This window comes from Trichechus manatus, unplaced genomic scaffold (assembly GCF_000243295.1).
Source record: "Trichechus manatus latirostris isolate Lorelei unplaced genomic scaffold, TriManLat1.0 scaffold00068, whole genome shotgun sequence".
In the NCBI taxonomy this organism is placed as follows: Eukaryota; Metazoa; Chordata; class Mammalia; order Sirenia; family Trichechidae; genus Trichechus; species Trichechus manatus.
Window position 1 is genome coordinate 13,712,512 of NW_004444004.1, and position 18,399 is coordinate 13,730,910.

Sequence of the window (18,399 nt, forward strand, 5' to 3'; positions counted from 1 at the left end):
TATGTAGCTTCTGGGGTCCATTCCCATGGGCAAGGGTATCCAGTTCAGAATTCCCTGACCTCCCCCACAGCCCACCCCCCAGCACGGGCACCCTAGTGACACTGGTACCTCATTGCTCTGCAACCGGTTCACTGTGGCCTCCTCCTCCCATTGCAGCTTTCCATCTGTGCAGGTGGAACAAAGAGCTCCAGCGCAACTCTGGGGCCCCTGCCCCCTGCCCCCTGCCCCCTGTCCCAGTCTCCTACCATTTCTCCTCCTACTGGAGCCACGGCCAGATTCAGAAGGCCCCTAAAAGAGCTGGCACACAAAGGGGCCCAGTGCACATTTACTCAACCAAATGGAAGAAGTAGGGTTTTAAACTGTCCCTATACTGTGGTCCCACACAAATCACGTAAGAGGCCACAGAGCAGCAAACTGAAACTGAGGCCAAGGGCAATGGCAGGGTCAGCCCAGAGCCAGAGAGAGTAAGTGGCAGAAGTAACTCTCACACTCTCCCACTCAACTCCAAACATCCATCCCCTGATAGTGCTGGGGAGAAGATCAAGGATAGGTAAGGCTCTTAGCTTGAAGGAAGCCAATGGGATCCTCAAGTCTCATGATCCAGAGCCTCTGAATCTGCTCTGACATGGTTCCAGGGTGCTAAATTTAGGTATAGCAGCTCTGGCCCTTGGTGGGCAGGGTGGAGGGAGGGCAAAGGCCTCAGGTGGGTGCAGGTGGAGGCCTCTGTCTTCCCCCTTCTCCGCCCCAGCTATTCCTGTGGAGATGGCTGCAGTCTTTCAGGCAGAGGGCACATATGCCAGCTGCCCAAGATTGCAGGCACTGCCCTCCACAAGTGGCTCATCATACCCTAAGGATTGGCAATATAATAAGATGGCTACTCCCAGGAGCATCCATAGCCTTCCCAGATAAGCTCACCATTGGCCAGCCACAACCTCTGGTACATCACTGGAGGAAGCACTTCCCGGAAGTTCTGGTGGTAGGAGGATTTCCTTTTAGGGAGTTGCTGTGTAGCTAGGAACCAGGGCTGCTCCTGCAGGGAACAGCTCCACCTTCCATTGGTGCCTCCTAGTCCCCCACTCTGCTGCAGTGGAACCTACTGACCTCTTGTGGGCAGACTGTAAATGCACTGTGGCTGGACGACCTTAGAGGGCTCGGGCTTCAGTCAGTTGCCCTTCCAAAAGCAGTGCTCCCACATCTTCCTGTTCACTGGAAGCCAGCTACCCCTACTGGGTTTGATTTGCCTCTGACAATGCTGTAGTGGGTAGGTCTCTTGACCCCTTTGCACTTCAGTTTCTTCACCCATAAAATGGGGGAATAGAAAGACACCTGCCATACTTTAAAAATAAGAAAAAGCTCCTAAACCTTAATCTAAAGTACCATAAAATAAATAAATAAATAAGAAAAAGCTTTAACTGGGGAAAATGTATAAGTAAATTCAAGATGTCAAGGCCGCAGGTGGGCACTCACAAAATACTTGGTACCTGACCAGAATTATTAGATATGATTTTTTATTGTTTTATTGTGATGAAAGTATATATAATAAAACATTTGCCAATTCAACATTTTTTACATGTACAATTCAGTGACATTAAGTATGTTTATCATGTCATGGAATCATCATCACTATCAGTTCTCAAATTTTTCCATCACCCTTAACAGAAGCTCAGTGCCCCCTAAGGAATGACTCCCCCTTTCCCCTCCCTCCCACCCCTGGTAACCACTAATAAACTTTGCCTAGTTCATATAAGTGGGATCATATAGTATTTGTCCTTTTGTGACTGGCTTATTTCACTCAGCAAAATGATTTCAAGGTTCATGCATGTCATAGCATGTATCAGGACTTCATTTCTCTGTTTTCTTTTAAAACATATATATCTTATTTTGTTGTTGTGGAGAATATACACAGCAGAACATACACCAATTCAACAAGTTTTGCATGTACAATTCAGCGACATTGATTACATTCTTCAAGTTGTGCAACCATTCTCACCCTCCTTTTCTGAACTGTTCCTCTCCCATTAACATAAACCCACTGCCCCCTAAGTTTCCTCTCTCATCTTTTGAGTAGGACTTCATTTCTCCTTAGAGTGGAGTGATATTCCATTGTATGGATATAGCACATTAGATATTATTTTACAGTGTAATCAACCTTTTTCATGTCACAGCACACACAGAAAATGTTATTTGTCCAGCACATTGAGATAGAAAGGAAGAAGCTTCTTGTGGCCAGAGTTACCCCCCAGGCTGAGGGCATCACCAGCTCAGCATTCCTGGTAGCCTTCTGCAGCACCTGGGGCGGGAAGCACCACTGTACATAAAAACCAAAACCAAACCTCTTGCCGTCGAGTTGATTCCGACTCATGCCCCACAGGGTTTCCAAGGAACAGCATGGTGGATTCAAACTGCTGATCATTTGGTTAGCAGCCGGAGCTGTTAACCACTGCGCCACCAGGGCTGTATATAAAAGTGCTGGCAAAAGCAGTGGTGAGCATTGTCGGGATGTTAACAACTTTCTTTTCTTTCTTTTCTTTCTTTTCATAGAAGTCAGCCAGCATAGGGTTTGGGTGGGCGGTCATGCCTGTTAAGAGACCCACAGTGCCCACAGACACAGGTGAGAATGGTCACTGAGCCCGGGGCAGGGGGTCTCATGTGCCCGGCCCTGGCCACAAGGCAGAGCTCCCCAGGCGCTGGTTCATTTGTGCTCCTTCCCTAATGCAGGAAGGTGAAGAGATGGCAGCCGCCCCACAGACATCTAGGCAAAAGCACAGTGCATTTCGGGATACTCTGGGCCTGTCAGAGACAGAGACAACGTGTTTAGCCAAAGCCAAATTGTGAGGTAGGGACATCTGTCTTCTGTCTGCTCTCACACTTTGTGTTCCTTGCCCCTCCTGGAAGCCACTCCCACCTCATTCCCTCATTCATCCAACAAGCACTTAATGAGTGGCAAACCCTGTGCCAGGTACTGGGATTACAGCATGGAACTGCTGGCTTCATGCAACTGTCTGGTAGAAAGAAAGGCACAGAAAGAGAGGCACTGGGTAGGGTGTGGTAAATCCAACGGATGTCTGTAAAGGAGGAGGGGAAGCATGAGGGCCTAAGTCAATCTCAGAGTGTCAGGACAGTTTGCAGACACTTGAAGAATAAATGAGGGGCGGGGGAGGGGAGAGTGACTGAGGAGGTAGCAAGGCAGCCTTCCAGAGAGAAGGAACAACATGTACAAAAGGAGGCACTGAGACACGGGAGAATGAGGCTTGTTCAAAGAACTTCAAGTAGTCCAGTTGCGCTAGAATAAAAAGTGCTAGATGGGGGTGGGGAGCCCTATTGGCGCAGTGATTAAGAGCTATGGTGTGCTAGGCTGCTAACAACCAAAAGGTCGGCAGTTTGAATCCACCAGTCGCTCCTTAGAAACCCTATGGGGCAGTTCTACTCTGTCCTATAGGGTCGCTATGAGTCGGAAGCAGCTCAACGGCAACAGGTTTCGGTTTGGGTTTTAGATGAGGCGGGGAGGTATGGGGAAATACTGGTGGCATAGTGGTTAAGAGTTCCGCTGCTAACCAAAAGGTCGGCAGTTCGAATCCACCAGGCACCCCTTGGAAGCTCTATGGGGCAGTTCTACTCTGTCCTATAGGGTCACTATGAGTCAGAATTGACTTGATGGCAATGGGTTTTATGGGGGAGGTATGGGAGGGTGATGAAGCCAGGCAGGCAGGAGCCAGATCAGAGAGGTGCCAATGAAAGGAGTTTTTACCTCATTCTAAAAACAATACAAGAAGCCCTGGTGGCTCAAACGGTTAAGTGCTCACGGCTGCTTACTGAAAGGTTGGTGGTTCGAACCTACCCAGCAGCTCCATGGGAGAAAGACTTGGTGATCTGCTCCCTTAAGGATTACAGCCAAGAAAACCCTATGCAGCAGTTCTATTCTGTAACACATGGGGTCACTATGAGTCAGAATCGACTCGACGGCAACGGGTTTGGTTTGGTGTTTAGTTGAGGCATTTTGAGCAGGAGGGCACCATGATCCAAATTACTTTTAAGCAGGGCTTCGAATCTGTCCGGTCCAGTTTGAACCCCTGCTGAGAATTTGCATTTCTCACAAGTTCCCTGCTGAGAGGCTACATTTCCACCCCAGGTATACTGAATCAAGATCTACGGTTTAACAAGATCCCCAGGTGATTCTTATGTATAACTTACTGGAAACTTGTTAGAAATGCAAATTCTCAGCAGGGGTTCGAACCAGAAGAACCCATTGGAAGCCTGCTTTTAAGAAGAGCTTGGCTGCTAACCAAAAGCTCAGCAATTCAAATCCACCATGCCGCTCCTTGGAAACCCTATGGGGCAATTCTACTCTGTCCTATAGGGTAGCTATGAGTCGAAATCGACTCAACGGCAACGGGTTTGGTTTTTGGGTTTTGTTCTAGCAGTAGAGAGAGGAGTAGGCTGTAGAGGCAGGGGGACTGCTGAGGAGGCTGTTGCAGTCAGTCAGGTTATATGGGTTCAAAGCCTAAACCAGGACATTGTCAACAAGGGTGTAAATGAGGGACTTGAGAACCCTTACATAAGCAAGGAGCCCTGGTGGTGCAGTGGTTAAGAGTTCGGCTGTTAACCAAAGGGTCGGCTGTTAACCAAAGGGTCGGCTGTTAACCAAAGGGTCGGCAGTTCGAATCCACCAGCTGTTCCCTGGAAACCCTATGGAGCAGTTCTACTCTGTCCTATAGGGTCGCTATGAGTTGGAATCAACAGCAACAGGTTTTTGGTTACATAAGCAAAATCAAGAGAACTTGGTGGTTGTTGGGAAGCAGGAGATAAGGGAGAGAAACAGTGCTAAGAGAAGCCCCAGTTTTCTGGTTTGACTAACTAGGTACATGGCAGTGCCATCCACTGAAACTGGGAACACAGGGAGGAGGAGGGCCAGGTTGGGGCAGGGGACAGAGACGAGAGCCACTGTGGATACGTTGGATTTGAGGGCTTATGGGACATGTAGGTGAGGATGGCTAATAGTCAGCTTGGATATAAAAGCATTTCAGTCCGCAGAGAGGTCTGGGCTAGAAATACGGATTTGGGCGTCTTCAGCATTTAGCGGGTAGCTGAAGGACTTGGTGCTCACAGCACACAGTCCCCAGTGAATGAGATGATGAATAAGAGAAGAGGGCTAAGGACAGAACCCTGGAGATCACAAGCATTCAAGGAATGTAAAGAAAGTGGGAGAACCACGCGTCCCAGAAATGAGGGAAAGAGGGAATGGCTTTCAGTGCAGATGCACCCGAACCAAGTTGATTCCAACTCACAGCAACCCTATCAGACAGTAGAACTGCCCCATAGCGTTTCCAAGGCTGTAATCTTTACGGGAGCAGACTGCCACATCTTTCTCCCGTGGAGCAGCTGGTGGGTTCGAACCTGACCTTTTGGTTAGAGTGCTTAACCAGCGCACCACCAGGGCTTTTTCTTGCAGATGCGCCAGACAAGTCAAAGTGCAATGGGCTGGTTCAAGATGCACAGGCTGTGAAGGGTAGGGAAAAACAGAAGCTAGAAGGGGGCTCTGTTTCAAGGGAGATTTTTGTTGAAGGTGTTTGTTCAGCTGTACATGCTGAGAGGAAGAGTGAATGGAGAGGAGAGGTTGGCGCTACAGGAAAGAGAGGAGGTAAGTGATGGAGCAGTCCAAGGGGAGATGAGAGGGACTAGACCTGAGCACAGGGGGAAGTGAGTGTTAGCCCTGGACAGGAGGAGGGAGTAGGAGGCAGGGGAGGAGGATGTTGCAGGTTGAGTTCCCTGGGAAGCAGACACTGAGACTGAGACGGAGATTAGCGTGCAGGAGGTTTATTAGGGAGTGTGCTTGGGATCACCACCTACGGAAGGGAAGGAATGGAAGCAGGATTGGGTGGAGGGAGACACTGGGCAGCAATGCAGTTTCAACAGAGGCCTCAGCCAGCCCCCTGGGAAGCTCTGAAGCTAGGAGTTGGGGTAAGGGGGCCGAGCCTTTATACCCCTGCATCAATCATTCATTGGATGCAGGCTGCTCTGGGAAGGGGGCATGCCCTTGGGCAAAATGGCTCGCTTCAACTGAGGCAATCCCAAAAAAGGTTTGCCAGCTCAGGGCTGTCTGCTTGTAAGCTAAACCCTTCAGTCCTGAAGGGGAATCAGGGAAGCACGCTGCAGTGTCCACTGCAGAAAGCAAGAGGGCGCTATTGCATTTGAGTTGAAGCTGTGGGACAACATGTGCAAGGCTGAGGGAGTTCACCTGTTAGCCTGAAGTTTGCTCTGTGAATGGAAACAGTCATCTGCTGAAAAGGGGACGAATGGTGGCTAGGGTGGTGACTGCTTCCGGACATTGAAAAGGAACTACCGGGGACATACGATAGGACTGACAAGTGGTGTTGGCAACTTAGCTGTAACTACAGAACAAGTCATTTTAGCAGGTCCAAACAGTGTTCCAATTTCAAGGCCCCATCATCCTTGGCCCCTTGGATCTGACCTCCATCCCTCGGATTTAGTTGGTTTGTACCAGGAAACGTCTATATTATTCAGAGAAAAACATTTTATGACACCATGTTTCTGAACTCCCAAACTTTGGTATGTATAATAGTTACTTTTCACCTAACTAGTTCCTGGACAAGACCTAAATTCAAAGATTTCACTATATAATTATTACCTTTGCTATGGCAATAGTGACTGTTGCAAATGGCAATGCTACTGCTAGTGGTGAATTAAGCTGTGTGGATATTAAACGTTATAAACTGACTAGAAAACTTACAGAGTTGGCAATAAAGAACATAAACACTTATCTACGAGCAGATGAGCAAGAATTAGAGGAGGCAGGGTTAAACCTAATTAGTAGGTTAGTATAGAATGTAGAACATTACAAAGAAAAACCAATTATGAAGCTACGAAGGAAAAAAATGCTGCAGTAACTATGGAATATAGAACAGGTGGTTCATCAGGTACTAGCATTACAATAGATAAGTACATCAACCAATTAAACAGGCTTTTTTTTTAAATCCATACAGAAATTATATGAACGTTTAAAAACAATGCCTCACTGTTCTGAGAAGAAAGGGTCCCCAGATGAGGGGGAGCAGTTATAATGAGAACTCACTGGGCTTAAAGCGTGGGCTAGGCAACCAACTGTGCCTTACTCACGAAACCAGCTTGTCATCCATGAGTAACCGAGTAGCAACAACTTTTGTACCTGGTAGTAGCAATATGATTCTTAGGGGAAAAAACGAATATCCAATTCAAGAACAAAGTCAACATTGGTGATGGGGCCTCATCCTGCCTCCCTGCACAGATTTGCCACCCATTTTAATGGAGCCCTGGTGGCACAGTGGTTAAGAGCTCAGCTGCTAACCAAAAGGTGGGCAGTTCAAATCCACCAGCCACTCTTTGGAAACCCTATGGGGTAGTTCTACTCTGTCCTGTAGGGTCTCAATGAGTTGGAATCGACTCAATGGCAACAGGTTTGGTTTTTGGTTATACATTTTAACAAAGGCCTTTGTTGCCCATGCTAATAGGGACTCTAACTGTAGATATTTTAGGACACAAAGAATGGCAGACCTATAGGGGAACTATTTAGGAGGAATTACCTCATTATACCCTAAAATCACTCTAAGTACAAGGGGAGTCAGTCCTATTTTCAGCCCTACCTCAGAGATGGAGATACCCACAGGCTCCAGGGCAGATCACTCCCGGCAAGTATAACCTTACAGTTCTTTTCTACCAGCCTGCCAGACCACAAGCACTAATTCCATAGGCTCCAACTACTGTTGCCCATATTGTACCCCTAATCTCATAAACACACACACTCAATTACACACACGTGCACACAGAAAAGCACAGGTGTTTCTTTTCCTTTAAAAAAAACTTCTATTGTGGTAAAATATGTAACACAAAATTTACCACTTTAACCATTTTTAAGAGTACAACTCAGTAACATTAATTACACTCACCATGCTGTGCAACCATCACCACTATTTCCAAAAGTTTTTCAACACCCCAAACAGAAACTCAGTACCCCTAAGCAACAACTCCCTGTTCCTCCGCCCCCTTCCCCACCTCTGGTAACTACTAGCAGTTTGTCTCTATGCATTTGCCTATTCAAGACATTTCATACAAGTGAGATCATACAATATTTGTCTTTTTGTGCCTGACTTATTTCACGTAGCATAATGTTTTCAAGATTCATCCATGTCATAAGCATGTGTCAGAACTTCATTTCTCTTTATTGCTGAATACTATTCCATTTTATGTATGTACCACTTTTTGTTTATCTATTCATCTATTGATGGACATTTAGGTTGTTTCTACCTTTTAACTACTGTGAAAGGTGCTGCAATGAACACTGGTGTACAGGTTTCTGTTTGTGTTCCTGCCTTCAGTTCTTCTGGGTGTATACCTAGGATCGGAATGCCTGGGTCATATGGTAATTCTATGTTCAACTTTTTGAGGAATCTCCAAACTGTTTTCCGCAGTGGATGCACCATTTTACATTCCTACCAGCAATGGATGAGGGTTCCAGTTTCTCCACAACCTCACCAATACTTGTTGTTTTCCATTTTTTTGATCATTGCCATTCTAATGGGGTGAGGTGATAACTCATTGTGGTTTTGATTTGTATCTCCCTAATGGCCCTGGTGGCTCAGTGGTTAAGAGCTACAGCTGCTAACCATGAAGGTCGGCAGTTCAAATCCCCCAGGTGCTCCTTGGAAACCCTATGCGGCAGTTCTACTCTGTCCTATAGGGTCGCTATGAGTCAGAATCGACTCAGTGGCAACGGGTTTGGTTTTTTGGTAATGGCTAATGCAGTGATTAAGCACTCAGTTGCTAACCAAAAGGTCGGTGGTTCAAACCCACCACCACTATGTGGAATAAAGATGTGGCAGTCTGCTTCCATAAAGATCACAGCCTTGGAAACCATATGAGGCAGTTCTACTCTGTCCTATAGGGTCACCATGAGTCAGAATTGACCAGAAGGCAACTGGTATGTATATATGCATATATACAAAAATATATGTATGTATATATGTGTGTATACACGAATATATATAATACACCAAATGAGATCACGCTACATACTGTTCTGTAACCTGTTTTTAGCCAACAATCTCCACATTTACATTTTAATAAATTTTCATCTCATCTAATATTCCATATTTATATTTTCCCAATTGATCCCAAAATGACACCTACAGCTGGTTTGTCCAAACCCTTACTCAATTCAGAACAAGGCATTGATGGCATCTGGTTGTTTTGAAAAGGAAAAATTTTCTAGTAATTATATCTGTCTTAAAATGGAAATGGCTGCTGTCTTAGGCTGGGTTCTCTAGAGAAGCAAAACCACTGAAGTGTGTGTGTGTGTGTGTGTGTGTGTGTGTGTGTGTGTATACAGAGAGAGAGAGAGAGAGTGAGAGAGATATTTATATCAAGGAAATAGCTCATGTGGTTGTAGAGGCTGTAAAGTCCCAAGTCCGTGAGTCATGAGTCAGGCTAGAGGTTTCTCCTATCTCAAGTAGCTGGAGGGGCTGATGTACCCAAGATTGGCAAGTAAGATAGCAGGCTGCTGGCTCATGTCCCAAGAACTAGGGGCCAGATGCTGAAGAGCCGGATGCAGGATCCAGAGAGAGCAAAAGCCAGTGAGCTTTGCCAGAAAGTCCATATGTAATGGATGCAGATCACACCCCCAAGGAAACTCTCTTTCAACGATTGGCTGCTCATAGCACATCTCATCATGGAGGTGATTACATTAGGTCAGATCTTATCATAGAAGTGATTACATTATGTCAGATCTCATCATGGAGGTAACTGCATCATTACATAAATGCCAAACTACATCATAACTGCCAAACCACCGAGAATCAAAGCCCAGCCAAGGTGACACACAAACTTAACCATCACAGCTGCTTTGGGAGTATAAGTTTACCATAACTGGAGACTTTCAAGCAAAGGCTGGACCAGTATGTGCCTGGGAGGCTACACAGGGAATTCCTGCATATGGGAGAAGGTTAGAGTGCATTATCTTTAAGGTCTTTTCCAAGCTTAAGTGATGATGATTCTGTGACCCTGAGTTTCTATAAATTCTATTCCTGTACCACTTCTGCATGAGATCCCATCCCCTCCAGTGGTTCTCCTCTCTCCCCCGCATTATCAACTTTTACTTCTCTCTTGGCTTTTTTCTCATCAGCATTCAAATATGCTGTTATTTCTCCCATCCTGAAAATACCTAGTGTCAATCTCACTACCCCCTCCACATGCCACCCCATTTCCCTCCTTCCCTTTTACAGCAAAACTCTCAAAGATGTCTATATTTGCTGCCTCCAATTCCTCTTCTCCCATTCTCTCCTCAACTCACTCCTGTCAGGCTTTTCTTCACACCACTCTGTTGAAACTGTTCTTGTCAAAGTCCCCAGTAACATCCATCTTCCTTTAAACATATGTTGGGCATTTGCCTATTTGCTCTCAGATCTTCTTCCCCTGGTCTGCTAAATAGAGCAGTCAACTACTTTTCCCAGACTCCCTTCCTCTCTGACTTCCTGATAGGTTTGGCCAATGGGAATCATTGGCAGACGACTGGAGAGCAGGAGGAGGGGAGAAGCCAGGGTATTTCTCTCCCTTTCTGTTTTGGGTGTCATCTCCTCTGTGGCTCCCACTGGATAGCCCCTCCCTCCATGGACCAAGCTCCTGCTGGGCTGGCCTTCCTGCTTCTGCTGGGTAGCTCCGACCCTGGACTGCGGTAACACCACCTTCTGCTTTTGTCCCTCCAGCTCTAGCAGCTTCCAGCTATTGCTAAATCTCTGGGTTAATTCACCATCTGCTCTTTGGCTTCTCAGATCTTTCATCATATGAGTAACCATTTCCCATGTTAAATTCTTTCTATTTAAAATTCTAAGTGTGGTTTCTGTTTTCTTGACTAGACTCATACAAAATTCTTGCATCTCTTAACTTCCAGGACACCTCACTGTTTTCCTCTGACCTACTGGCCACTTCTCACTCTTCTTTGCTGATTTCTCATCTCTTGACTGCTAAATGATGGAGAGCCCAGGCCTCAATCCTTGGGCCTCTTCTCTTTTGCCTTGCTACCTCCTTGGCAATCTCCTGTCGTGTGACTTTAAATAGCATCTATAAACAGAGCCCTGGTGGTGCAGTGGTTAAAAGCTCAGCTGCTAACCAAAAGGTCAGCAGTTCGAATCCATCAGCCGCTCCTTGGAAACCCTATGGAGCAGTTCTACTCTGTCCTATAGGGTCGCTATGAGTCGGAATCAACTCAACGGTAGCAGATTTTTTTTAATATACATATATACTGAAAACTTCCAAATTTATATTTCTAACTGAGCCTTCCCAATTGAGCTCCAGACTGCATATCCAAACTGCCTATCTGACATCTCTGCTTAGATAACCAATAGGCATTTTAAACAACATGTCCATAACAGAGCTCTTGACTTTCCCCATAAAGCTGTTCCTCCCCATCTCAGTACATGACACTTCAATTCACCCAGTTACTTAGGCTAAAAATTCTGGAGTTATCTTGGATACTCTCTCTCCCCCTCACCTCACACATCCAATCCATCAGCTAGCCCTGATAACAAAACCTCTAAAACATATCTCCAATCCATTCACTTTTCTCCAACTCTACCTTTACTACCTTGGTCCAACCACTATCCTCTCTCACCTGGACCACTGTAATAGTCTCCTAATTGGTCTCCTGCTTCAATTCTTGCTTCTCAACAACAAGCCATTCTCTACATAGCATCTGGAATGATTTTAAAACAGAAATCATACCATCTTACTTCTCTGCTTAAAAGCCTCCAATAATTTCCCACTGTATTTTTAATATCCAAAATCCTTATGCTGGCCTGCAAGGCCCTACATGACCTGACTTCTGTTCACTCCTCTGACCTTACCACTTGCCACTTGCCCGCTCACTCTCACTCACTACAATCTAGTTCCATTGGCCTTCTTTCTGTTCCTCCAACGTGCCAAGCTTATTCCCTCCTTAGGGCCTTTGTACTTTCTATTGCTGTCATCTGGAATGCTCTTCTCCCTGATCCTTGTGTGGCTGGCTCATTCTCATCCTTCAGGTCATGTTTGGCTTAAATGACCTCTCCTCAGAGCCCATCCCTGACTACATGTCATTCTCTATCACGTCACACTATTTTATTTTATTGTGGTAAAATAAACATAAAAGTTGCCATTTTCACCATTTTAACCTCACACTGTTTTAACTGACATTTTTCTTGTTTACCTGTTTGTCACCCCTGCCCCAAGAAATGTGAGCTGCTCTGTTTTCCACGATGTTCCCAGTTCCTAGCACAATGCCTGGCACATACGACATACTCAATTTATATGAGCTGAATGAATAAAAGGTAGTGGATTAACTTTGAAAGGAAGAGGGTAGCCTCTTCCCGTAGGACTGGAAAGAGAAAGGGATGGGAGCAGATGTCTTGCTGTCATAGGAGAGGGAAAACATCTGCTGAGAGATGGCTTACAGGGAGAGGTTTGGGGAAAGTGATGAAGGCTCTAACTAGTTCCTGAGGGAAACCGGAGAGATGCTGACCAAAAACACTAAACACATAGCAGAAGGATCGACTAGCTGTGGTGAGAACTCATCTGACATTAGAACCATAAATTAATTCATAGTGTCAAACATCCACCCACTTACATTTTCCTCATAGATACTCAACTCTTTGGGTGAAAGATCAGAAAAAGCAGATTACAGGACTGATTCTAAATTGAGAGTTTGCAGGGCAGATGCTATGGTATTAAAAGGAGGTTAAGATTTACAGCATTACCAGAAAAAATGAAGTACATAGGTATAAATTTAAACAAAATACATGCAGGATTTACATGCAAAAAACCATAAAATACTGATGAAAGAAAAAAAAGATCTAAATAAATGGAGAGATATACCATGTTCGCGGGTTGGAAGACTCAGTATCATTAAGATGTCAATTCTCTCCAATTTGATCTTTAGATTTTACACAATCCCAATCAAATCCCAGCAAGAACTTTGGAGACACCAACAAACTGACTCTAAAATTTATATGGACAGGCAAAGGAACTACAATAGCCAAAACAATTCTAAAAAAGAACAATTTGGAGGACTCACATTACTTCATTTCAAAACTTACTATAAAACTACAATAATCAAGACAGTGTGGTATTGGCAAGAGGACAGACATATAGATCAGTGGACAGAATAGAAAAAGTCCAGAAATACAGTCAACTGATTTCTGAAAAGGCACAAAGGCAATTCAATGGAGAAAGAGTCTTTTCAACCATGGTACTAGAGCAACTGGACATTCATATGCAAGAAAAAAAAGAACCTTTACATATACCTCACTCAAACCAAAAACCAAACCCACTGACAGTGGGCTGATTCCAACTCATAGAGACCCTATAGGACAGAGTAGAACTGCCCCATAGGGTTTCCAAGTCTGAAATCTTTACAGAAGCATACTGCCATCTCTTTCTCCCAGAGCAGCTAGTGGGTTTGAACTGCTGATTTTTTGGTTAGCAGATGAGCACTTAACCACTGTGCTCCAGCGCTCCTTACATACCTCCAACCTTACACAAAAATTAACTCAAAATAGATCACGAACATAAATGTAAGATATAAAACTTCTAGAAGAAAATCCACATGATCTTGGGTCAGGAAAGACACTATACCATTAAGAGAATGAAAAGACAAGACACAGACTGGGAAATGTTTCAAATCACCTATCTGATAAAGGACTTGTATCTCAACTATACAAAGAGCTCTTAAAACTCAGTAAGAAAACAAACAACCCAATTTTTAAAATGGGCAAAAGATCTGATTTTTGAAAAGGCACAAAGGCAATTCAATGGAGAAAGAGTCTTTTCAACCATGGTACTAGAGCAACTGGACATTCATATGCAAGAAAAAAAAGAAGTACACAGATGGAAAATTAGCATAGAAAAATGTATTTGCCATCAGATGGAAAATCAGCATATAAAAGTATATTCAACATCATTTGTCATGAAGGAAATGTAAATCAAAACCAGGAGATAACCACTGAGAAACTGCCACAGATTGAAGGAGACTAAGAAGACAATGTGGGATCCTGGAACAGAAAGAGGACATTAATGGAAAGACTGGTGAAATCCAAATAAAGTCTATAGTTTAATATTATTGTACCAATGTTAAATTCTTAGTTTTGACAAAATTTCCACTGTTATATAAGATGTTAACATTAGGGGAAGCTGAGTGAAGGGCATATGGGAACTCTCTTTGAAAATTCTATAAATCTAAAATTATTTGAAAATAAAAAGTTAAAAAAAAAGGAGGTAAGAAAGTTGAAGGTGCTAGTGAGAGTAATTCAGATACTGTATTTTCACAAATAACATGCCCATGTAAATAACGTGACCACATATATAACACGCAGAAATGATGCAATTAAGTAAAAACAGTTCTGGCATAGCACACCCATGCATATACTGCACATGTCTCACAACATTTCCAGAAGTGAATTTCCACTTCATTCACCCGTCCTCCCATATTACAGGTAAATCATATCGCTCTGTTCATTTTCATCTCCTGCTTATGTGTATAAAAATAGTCCAAAAATGTTACTTTTGATCGTAATTGTATAACAAAGGTATAAGCCACGGTCAAGAAGTCATGGATCGACTTTGGTAGTCCCCCAGTAACTGGAAAATAAACAACTGAAACTATGCATTTGTTTCTTATTTAAGTTGGTAATATAATGCATTAACAGTTGAATGTGAAAACCTTACCAAATTGCCTGAAGTGAAACCACTAGGTTATGTTAGGTCTGCTTATTTCATAGTTTAATTACGTCTTCTTAGCGTCTTAAACGATAATTGGTGACATCGGGAAGTGTAATTTTATTACAGTGGGAATATTTTACGTTTTAGTATTTTATCACAGTTGATAATCTGTACAAACAAAAAAATAAAAGAATAAGACTCTCCAAAATTTCAACATGACTCTTTATACTAACAATAAAACACTATATTTGCCATTAAAATACTACAAGTAAATTAAGAGAATAGAGAAACTGTCATGTTATTTTAATAACTATTTCAATATGAATAGAATAAAACAGAATGAAGAGCACATATACTTGTCTGGTGCTAATGACATAACATTTTGCAGTTTTGCAGATGAAGCAAAATGCATAATTTGAGCCAGAAATTGAAATAGTTTAGGATTAGTATCTAAGGACAAACATTTCAGAAAATATGTGCAAAGGTAAGCATGCATTCGCTACCGGGAGTCCTCTATGCAAGTGTCTTTACATCACATTTTACTTGGTTTCTCAAATCGAAACTGTGATCTGTTCTCAATAATACATAATTTTAAAATCCCACAAAAGAGGCAGTTCAGTAGAGTGGTTACGAGCTCAGGTTCTATAGTCAGATTTTTGGCTTTATCATTTACTGGCTATGGGATCTTAGGAAGCTTAAACTCTCTAGGCCTTAGAGTCCACATTTGTAAAGTGACAATGATAATAGTTAAATCTACTTCATAGGACTATCACATTGTTTAGATTAAGATAATCCCTGTAAAGTGCTTTCCACAGCACTTGACACACAGTAAATTCTCATTAAAAAGTAGTCAGTATTATTACTGATGTTATTACTACTACTATTTTTCATTACTACCAGTGAAATAGTCACTCTTGAAAATAAAAAACAAAACAAAAAAGGTCTAGTAGAAGTGACAGTACAAGAGAAGCAAAGATAGAAGATTGTGCTCAGAGAACAGAATATTGGATTTCAGAGGTAGTGTAGACAAAATCCAGGCTGTGGTTATGGGAGTTTTTGGCTAAAGCGGAGTGATGGGAAAGGTCATTGTTTGGAGCTGACGTTAAGAAATTGTGAGGAGGTTATGGTTGGTCATAAGGTTTTCACTGGCCAATTTTTTTTTGGAAGTAGATTGCTAGATCCTTCTTCCTAGTCTGTCTGTCAGTCTGAAAGCTCTGCTGAAACCTGTCCACCATGCGTGACCCTGCTGGTATTTGATATACCAGTGGCATAGCTTTCAGCATCACAGCAACACACAAGCCACCACAATATGACAAATTGACAGACACGTGGATTGACACAGTGGCTGCAACAATGGGCTTATACACAGCCGGGACTGAGAGGATGGTGCAGGACCGGGCAGTGTTTTGTTCTGTTGTACATAGGGTCACCTTGAGTTGGAACCAATTCGAAGGCACCTGTCTTAGTTATCTAGTGCTGCTATTAACAGAAATACCACAAGTGCATGGCTTTAACAAACAGAAATTTATTCTCTCACAGTCTAGGAGACTAGAAGTCCAAATTCAGGGCACCAGCTCCAAGAGAAGGCTTTCTCTCTCTGTCAGCTCTAGGGCAAGGTCCTTGTCATCAATCTTCCCCTAGTCTAGGAGCTTCTCAGCACAGGGACCCCGGGTCCAAAGGACACACTCCACTCCCAGCACTTTCTTGGTGGCACGAGGACCCTCTCCTCTCTGCTTGCTTCTCTCTTTTATATCTTGAAAGAGACTGACTCAAGATACAACCTAATCCTGCAGACTGTGTCCTGCCTCATTAACATAATAGACAGCTCACTCCCAAATCGGATCACAATCACAGGCATAGTGGCTAGGATTTACAACACACAGGATAATTATATCAGATCACAAAATGGAGGACAACCACATAATACAGGAATAATGGCCTAGCCAAGTTGACACACATTTTGGGGGGACACAATTCAATCCATAACAGCACCTAACAACAACAACAATGGTTGGTCATCCACATAATGGTCAATTATCTCTCAGAATGACAGGAAATGAGGTAAAGAGGAACCTTCAGGTACAAAGACCTCACTGCAGGAAGATAAGTGAGAAGATGGTGACATAGTCCCATCATGGGCCTTTCCAGGGCCCCCACCCTCCTTTTTCCCAGTTCTTGCTACCTTACACCTACTCCACTCTAACCACATTTCCTTTCAAATAAGGAAATCATAAAAATGCTGTACTGTTTCCCAGCAGCACCTCACAAACACGCACTGGGCACCTACTGTGTGCAAACCACTGTACATAATCCAAGGAGGTTGAATCACGCTTCCTGTCCCAACACCCTGTAATACAGGTGGACAGATAAAAACATGAATATAAACTACATCCTCATATCACTGACACAGAGTGACATAAAATAGTATTTATATATACAACACTCCTCCACAAATAGCAAACATGAAATAAAAGACTCCCAACAGATACTTCTGCTTATCCCAGTCTTATTTCTTAATCTATAATGCCTCCCTCCCATGTATCCACACATGGAAGCAGTACTCTTAGTTGCCAGACAGGAAGGTAGCTCCCTTGGGTTGCTTATTGAGACCCTATTTTCATCCAGAGTTGAGCTATCGTACCCTCACCCCCCTCCAATCTGGTTTTCCTAAGGTATGACAGGGGGTGGTTTACCTATAGCTTTAAAGTTCAAAATAAAGAAAGCTTTATGCAGATTCTGGATTTTTATGGATCTCCTCTGATAGCGGAAATATTCAATAAACCATAGCCAGTACTTGTCATACTAAGAACAAACATATATAGAGTCACTTAAAAGGATGACTTGCTGTAACTTTAAATATAATACATGCTGCTTTTCTCTGACACACCAGAATGTTCTTTTCAAAAATCTTTATTAACTTTAAAGAAGGAATAAAAACAGCCACTTTACTTTGGTGAAGGGTAAGACAGTACACAATACTGGGGAAGCCAGCACAACTTGTACAAGGAAAGGTCATGGAAGCTCCATAGACACATCCAAACTCTCTGAGGGACTGAATTGCTGGGCAGAGGGCTGTGGGGACCATGGTCTGGGGGAACATCTAGCTCAATTGGCATAACACAGTTTATAAAGGCAATGCTGTACATTCTACCTTGGTGAGTAGCATCTGGGGTCTTAAAAGCCTGTGAGCAGCCATCTAAGATACTCCACTGGTCTCACCCCTTCAGGAACAAGGGAGAATGAAGAGAACAAGATACAAGGAAAAGATTAGTCCAAAGGACTAATGGACCACAACTACCAAGGCCTCCACCAGACTGAGTCGAGTACCACTAGATGGTGCCCGGCTACCACCACTGACTGCTCTGACCAGGATCACAACAGAGGGTTCCAGACAGAGCTGGAAAAAAATGTAGAACAAAAGTCTAACTCAAAAAAAAAGACCAGACTTACTGGCCTGACAGAGACTGGAGAAACCCCGAGAGTATGGCCCCCGGATACCCTTTTAGCTCAGTAATGAAGTCACTCCTGAGGTTCACCCTTCAGCCAAAGATTAGACAGGCCCATAAAACAAAATGAGATTAATGGGCACAGCCCAGGGACAAGGACTAGAAGGCAGGAGGGGGACGGGAAAGCTGGTAATAGGGAATCCAAGGTTGAGAAGGG